Raw genomic sequence first — 6,918 nt, 5'->3', positions numbered from 1 at the left:
TGAATATATGGCCTGAGATCCACAGTGAGTTTTATGAAGAAAAACAAATTAGGGAAGAGGTATGAACTATATTAGTAGGCTCCAATTTTAACTTGTTGAGTTTTACTGCTGTGGTTGAAGAAATAAATGGGCCTGGAGCTGTGAGCAGAAATTTTAAAAAGCAATGCCTTGTGGAATATTTTTGGTAGTTTGACATTTTATCTACTTTTTCATTTGCCCTTCATAAGGCCAGAGTTTGCACTCTAGATTTGATGGAATAAAAAATAGAAGTAAGGTGGGAACATACATAAGGTACAGAGGTATGGAGAAGATGCTAGAACAGAAGTGGAAAAAGGATGAGAGGAAATTAGAGCACAATAGTTACTGGTAATAGAAAACGGTGCTTGGGATTTTCTATCTCAATGCATTTTTTTTCCTTTTTCAAAGCTTAAGTTAGTCAAAGAAGGGATGTATGTTTGTGTGCTAGAGGAGAGAATGCAGGAGCTTTGCAGTGAGTGCAACTGTAGGTGTGTCTCATGGGAGGTGATGTATCCTTTTACACTCAGTGTCTGTTGTCAGAGCACAATGCCTTAAAATGGTAGTTTTAGATTGCTCCCAGATTTTAGGTCAACCTTGGGGATCCTATTTAAGACACTCATATAATTGCAAGTCTGGAAGTTTAGCAGGATCCCAGTTTTTTTCAGGGGGACTGTCTCATGGGGCTGCTTGTCCTTTACAACAGTGGCCTTTTTGGTGGATATACATCCCCAGGCTTCAATGTCACTTCTGTTATAGTCCTTAAAATGTTTCTATTCATTAAAGTGATTACACGATGCATAAAATACCAACAGTCAAGGAAAGAGATCCCCATGTTTTCACATTTAAGTAAAGCTAGTGAATTTAAACAAGTGCATTTCTATAAGTATATAGAGTTTTTTGAGTTTAATGTTTTAAATGTTACTCTCCTCTTCTACAGTATATCTTGACCACAGTTTCCCCTCCTTTCATGGCTCTCATTCTTGTCATTTTTCTACCCATTTCTCTTCATTCTTCATTCCACTTTAGAAAAGAGTAGGGCAGGAGAGACAGGACAACTGTTAAAGAACAGGCTCACAGACAAAACTGTGAGCTTAAATTTTAAAAAAATTAAATATATTCATTTTATTTTATGTGTGTTTTTCCATATGTATGTGTGCATGCATGTGTGTGTAAAACCTGTGTGCTTGGTCCCCTTAGAGGTTAGAAGAAGGCACATGATTTCCTAGAATCAAGTTACAGACAGCTGTGAGCTACCATATAAGTGCTACAAATTGAACCTGAGTTCTTTGCCAAGAGGAATGAGTACCCTTAACCACTGACTATCTTTCCAGACCCTGAAGTTTTGCGTTTTAGACCTCAATTTGGTTTAGAATATCTAACACAATGATTGGAGTCATCATCATTTTAGACCATTTATTGACTCAGACAATGGTTTTGTATCATTCAATAGAAGAGAATTTGAAGGACATTCTCTCAAATTGAGAGTATAAATTCAAGATCTTTCTCATATCGAATGCTTTGCTCTAAGCATTCTGTTCTATTCCCTCAAAGCCATTCTCCTTTCATTGCAGACATGCTTGGCTGACCAAGTAGGCACTTGTAAAAGCCAGAGTTGGGGAATTGCTTTAGTAGATTCAAAGTCAGGAAAAAATGCTTCCTGCATTATGAGCTACTAAGCTGCATGTGCTGAGGGCTTCAGCTCTTTTGAGGATTCTTGAGCAAATCTGATAGCCCGTAAAGACAAGACAACTTAAGGCCAAGCTACAGGGTGCCACTGTCGGATGGTTTTTAAAATAGTCACTCAGTGTTGACATTAACTAAGTGTTGTGCTTCAGTATGGAAAAAATTATTACTTCATTGACAGAATTTCAATCAAGATCAAGCAGAACATATTTATAAAGCTCACAGGGAGGAGAGATTCTCATGAAGCATAAGAGGAGATACTCTAGAAAGAGTCACATTTGCCCCCCTCTCTTTGACTCTCAGACTGTTCAAACAATAGATATCTCAAATTGACGTGTTCTCAGAAATTACAAATTGAGGAAAGGAAATGGCTGAATCACTGATGCTAGTCAGAGGAGGAACTTGCCTCCCAGAATGAGATTTCATGCCACTCTGTTAGCTTCCTAGACCATCTTGTAGGATGATCTGGAGCTGAGACAATGATGGGTCAGTGATGGGTGGAACCATATCTTCAATAGGATTGCTTATCTTTTGTCCTCTCTCTTATCTCCAAAGTACACTATGGGCCACTGGACCCCTTCATACTTTTTCTCAGTGTGGCCACGCTGCGTGCATTTTTCTCTGAAGTTCACTATTAATTAATTGTCTCTTAAATTGGCATATATAGAGAAGTGGGTGGCCAAACCCAGCATGAGGCTTTCAGAGCCCAGGGTTTGACCTCCCAAACTCTGACAGTCACAGAGATCCAATTATTTGTTTTTGTCTGTATTGGTGAATGATTTTCTGATAAAGGCTTTCAGAAATTAACAATAACAACAACAAGCTGATGGGTAAACATATGGAAAAACAAAACATGATGAGTAAGTACCTCATGTACATCTTGAAAGAGTTTAGCGTGTGGTAATTCTTTTGATTCATAATGTGAAGGGATACTTTTTAGAAGATAAATTGTCTCTAAAAAGGTTCTTAAATCTGGGGACAAGATCAGGATAGTCTTGTTCCTGGGAATTTAAGGGATATTTGTACTCTATAACATTTTCTTAACTGGATCAGAAATTATGGTTGCAAGAAAGAAGAATGATCTGCAACGAGCCACTGCTATAATGGGTTTTTCTCGTTCTACTAGCAAATCATGTTTGAAGTTCATGACAAATAGGGACTTTAGTTAGACATTTTGAAAACCTAGCCTAAAGAGAATATGAAATCTAAAGACAGGCAAAGAGGCTGTGCTCTGCTACTTTGCTTCTACCCTCTAGATTTCTTTAGTCTTTAGCCTTTTATATCCCATACACTGCCTCCCCTATATTTCTATGTCATATGAAGTGGGTATTTCCTAGGACCAGATTTTTCATCTTGTATTGGGGACTGTGAAAATTATATTTTCATTTTTGCCAGTTAATTTTTGGGCACAATTACAGTGGGTAAGTAGAGAGAAGTCGGGTGGTTGCAGAAGGAGGTGGAGTCTGGTTACTACCTGATCCTGAGTCTTCCAAGGGTCACCTTCTTTACACTGGTACACTGCTCTGAATGTAGTCATAAGCTCTGGCAGCAGCTCTAGATCAAATTTTCTTTTCCACATTTTGAGTGATTTACAGTGAAATCATTTAGCTAATACTTGCAGGTTTATGGTATAAAGTCTCAGCTCTGCATCAAAGTAATACCTTCATCTTAATTTGGGGAGCATTTATTTGGAAACTGACAATTTCGTAGGAAAGCAAACCAAAGAAGACATGATCACTTCATCTTTTAAGCCCATTAAATCAAATGACCAAGTCATGATATAAGTGTGGCCAATAAGAGTTCTGTAGGACTTTAAATCTTGGGACAGTAATATGGTACCTTTTTGAGGTGTACTCTATCCCTTGTCTGTGTTCTGAGCAGCCACCCAGAATTAACTTGATACCTGCCATGCTTTTAAGCTGCTCCTCCATCAATACATTATCTTTCATTTTGACTTCAGATAATATATGTCATTTCCTGCTGTTTGTGACAAGCTCCTAATATTATAGAAATGTGTTTTAAGTATATATGAAAACAGAATTTTTTATGCTCACTCAAACCCAAACATTACAGAGAAGTGTAAACCCCATAAAGCTGAATATTGACCTACAAAAAGAGCATTTCTGTCTTTAATTTCAGCCATCTGTGATGAGTTTCCCATGGGAAGCAAAGATTTTGACAAGTGTTATAAATGTGTGGAAGAGATATACTCTTGTGTGGATGGGGATTCCAGGTTCTCCCCAGTGCTCAAGAGGAGCTGTCCAGATGGTGCCTTGATAACCACTCAGCAAAGTCCGTTAACGATAACGATTAACAGCTAATTACATTTAATGCCTTGAAAGAAGTCCAGTTGCATTCAACTGATCAGAAATCCATCCCTGAGTAGATCCAGAAGATATAAAGGAGTTCCAGCATGACCATCTGGATGGCTTTTACTACTCTCACAGTGAGAGGGTTTAACTGCATCCATAGCTCCCTTCAGACTTTAGAGTAAGGATTGAGCTTCTCCAAGCTGAATTCAAAAGAGAAAAAATGTTTGATTTCTTTCTCATTAATGAAAGAGTAAAGCTGAATAAAAGTTCTTTTTGGATGGAGAGAATAAGTGAGAACACATCCTATATATTTTCCATGGATTTAAGAATTAGGGAACTTGAGAAAAAAGCCAAAATAAAGCTGGTACACAGTGATGGCTGATACTGACACAGTCCAAGAAGCATGTACTGATTCTTACGACACTTTTATGCAGAGAATGTTCATGTGAAATTAGTATAATAATAAAACGTGATTAATTTATAGATTCTTTGTTTAAAACACTGGGTAATTCCTAGAAACCTTGCTATTTATTTATTTTTATTCAACTGATAAGACCGCCCACCTCTCATGCATCTATGATGCCAAGTTCATCCTCAGTGAAAACCATTGAAATGAGAGACCTTCTATCCAAACCCACATCTTGGCCCTGCTGTTAATGGAGTCCAATCTCAGGAAGTTGAGTCATAAACAGCAGATGGTCCAGGAGGGAAATCTACTAAAATACCATTTACTCTCCTCTAAAAGTGGCTTCAAAGTGCGATAAAACGACCTCTAAACCCTCTAAACCCAATAAGTTATGACTATCTTGTTGAATCTCATAATTTTGCCTAAATAGTTGGGGCAAACTGGGCCTGCTATATTGTAATTTTGGAAAATCTCTGAATCTTGCAGAAAGGAGTCTAAAAGACTGAATCTTAGTGAGGGATCACAGTTAGTAGCCACACTTTAAAAGGTAGGTATGCACATACTTTCATGACTTAAAATATTTCCTCATAGCTTCTGAAATAGAGTTCTTATTTCTTATGTAGACACACTCTAGTTTCCTTTTGGCTATCTTTTCCTATTTAAGTGGTTATACCACTTCATTAAGGACAGGATAATATGAATTCATGTTTATGGCACGTTTTTATTAGGGTCAGTGGGGCCTGGGCCCCATCAGTCCTTGCACAGAGCCATGTGGAACCTGGCCAGTCACCGCAGCACTGCTTCCAGTACGTCTGCTCCCATTCCACTGATTAATTCAACTCAGGTCAGCTTGGACTTGATTCTGCAAGGGAAATGCAATCTTATGGTGTCCTGAAATGGCAAAAGAAGGAACACGGGACACAGTTCCCCTGTGATGCATTTCTTGCAGGATCTTTACAATTTGGTTTAATTGTCTTCAGAGTATATTGCCTGTGTTCTTCACTACTTTTAAATACTAATTGAATTATTGATTGATTTACAATGTCAAGGGTAAGTACTGGGTCTTGAATATTCTTGGCGAGTGCTCTAACCACTGAGATATATCCCCAGCATAGGTTACCCCCACACAGTGTACCAACTATTATCAATATGATATACTCTAAGGGGTAATAATTTTACAAGTGCCAGTTTCAAAGGACTAAAGCTTGAACATTTTACTGTCATTTCCTAATATAATTCTTCTTTAGCATGAGCTATATCTGTGCTTGAGAAAGCACTGAATCTGTCTAGCTTGTAGACCAAGACAGCTATAATCTAGGCACAACTATAAACTGTCTTCATCTTCCTTAATGCACCTTTCATTATTACTTGAACTACATAGGTAAGAACACGGATTTTTGAATTCGACTCATAAAAATAAACAAAGGGTTGTACTCTATGTTGGATCCCAGAATCATTTGGATAAAATATATGAGATTCTTCACAAGTACATTTCATAATATGTAGAATTTTCTCTTGGAGTGTGGAAGAGCAGTTAGCCAGAAATAACATGTATCCTTCATAGACTCTACTTCTGGCCTGCTTCAGCCTTCGGAGAGGTGGGATTCTGAGCCTGTTCCACCACATCTGGTTCCTTAATAGTTCTTAATGTTCTGCTTGTCTTTTAACTCATTTGAGCTTTATCACAGTAAATCTTTTTTTTTATTGAAGAACTTTATTTAAAAAAAAAGATAAATGTACAAAATTTTAAGCATTTTTTAAGGTTTGATACTCTGCATTAAGATCTTACTAGTTACAATGAGCAAAAAGTACATGCAAAACAGGATGTAACCCTGAATTAGTCAACGTTTTCTTAGTGTGTAAGGATTGAGCCTAATGTTTTTTTTTTTTTCTCTTGAACTTCACACAGTTTGTGAGTTGTTTCTGGGGCAGTCCAAGCCTCTGGGGTTAGCATCCCACTATCAGTGACTGCATATTATGTCTGTTCTTTTGTGACTGGGTTATCTCACTCAGGATGATATTCTCTAGATGCAACCATTTTCTTAAGAATATGGTTAAATCATTGTTTCTGATAGCTGAGTAGTACTCCATTGTGTAAATGTACCACAATTTTTGTATCCATTCATCTACTGAAGGACATCTGGGTTCTTTCCAGCTTCTGGCTATTATAAATAGAGCTGCAATGAACATTGTATCACAGTAAATCTTGCAGTTAATGTTGCTAAGACCAAGAATTACTTAACTACATGCTCAAGGGAATGGTTGAGGGTTCTTTGTGGATCTTAAATTGTGAATGCGGAGTGCTCCACACTTCTCATTCACTGCTTCTGTCTTGTTACTTAAGTAGGAAACTCAGAAGTCGGATGGAGAAAATCTTCTGCAGGTTCTGTCATTTCTGCTTCCAAAACAACAGGATGGAGATCGATCCACTGAGTTGCCATGGCTGAAAGTTCATGGGAAATTAAGGTACTTAACAGAGGTAAGATGAGATTTTCTCAA

Source organism: Micromys minutus (assembly GCF_963924665.1).
Source record: "Micromys minutus genome assembly, chromosome: 28".
Classification (NCBI taxonomy): domain Eukaryota; kingdom Metazoa; phylum Chordata; class Mammalia; order Rodentia; family Muridae; genus Micromys; species Micromys minutus.
Note: the sequence above shows the minus strand (reverse complement) of the source record.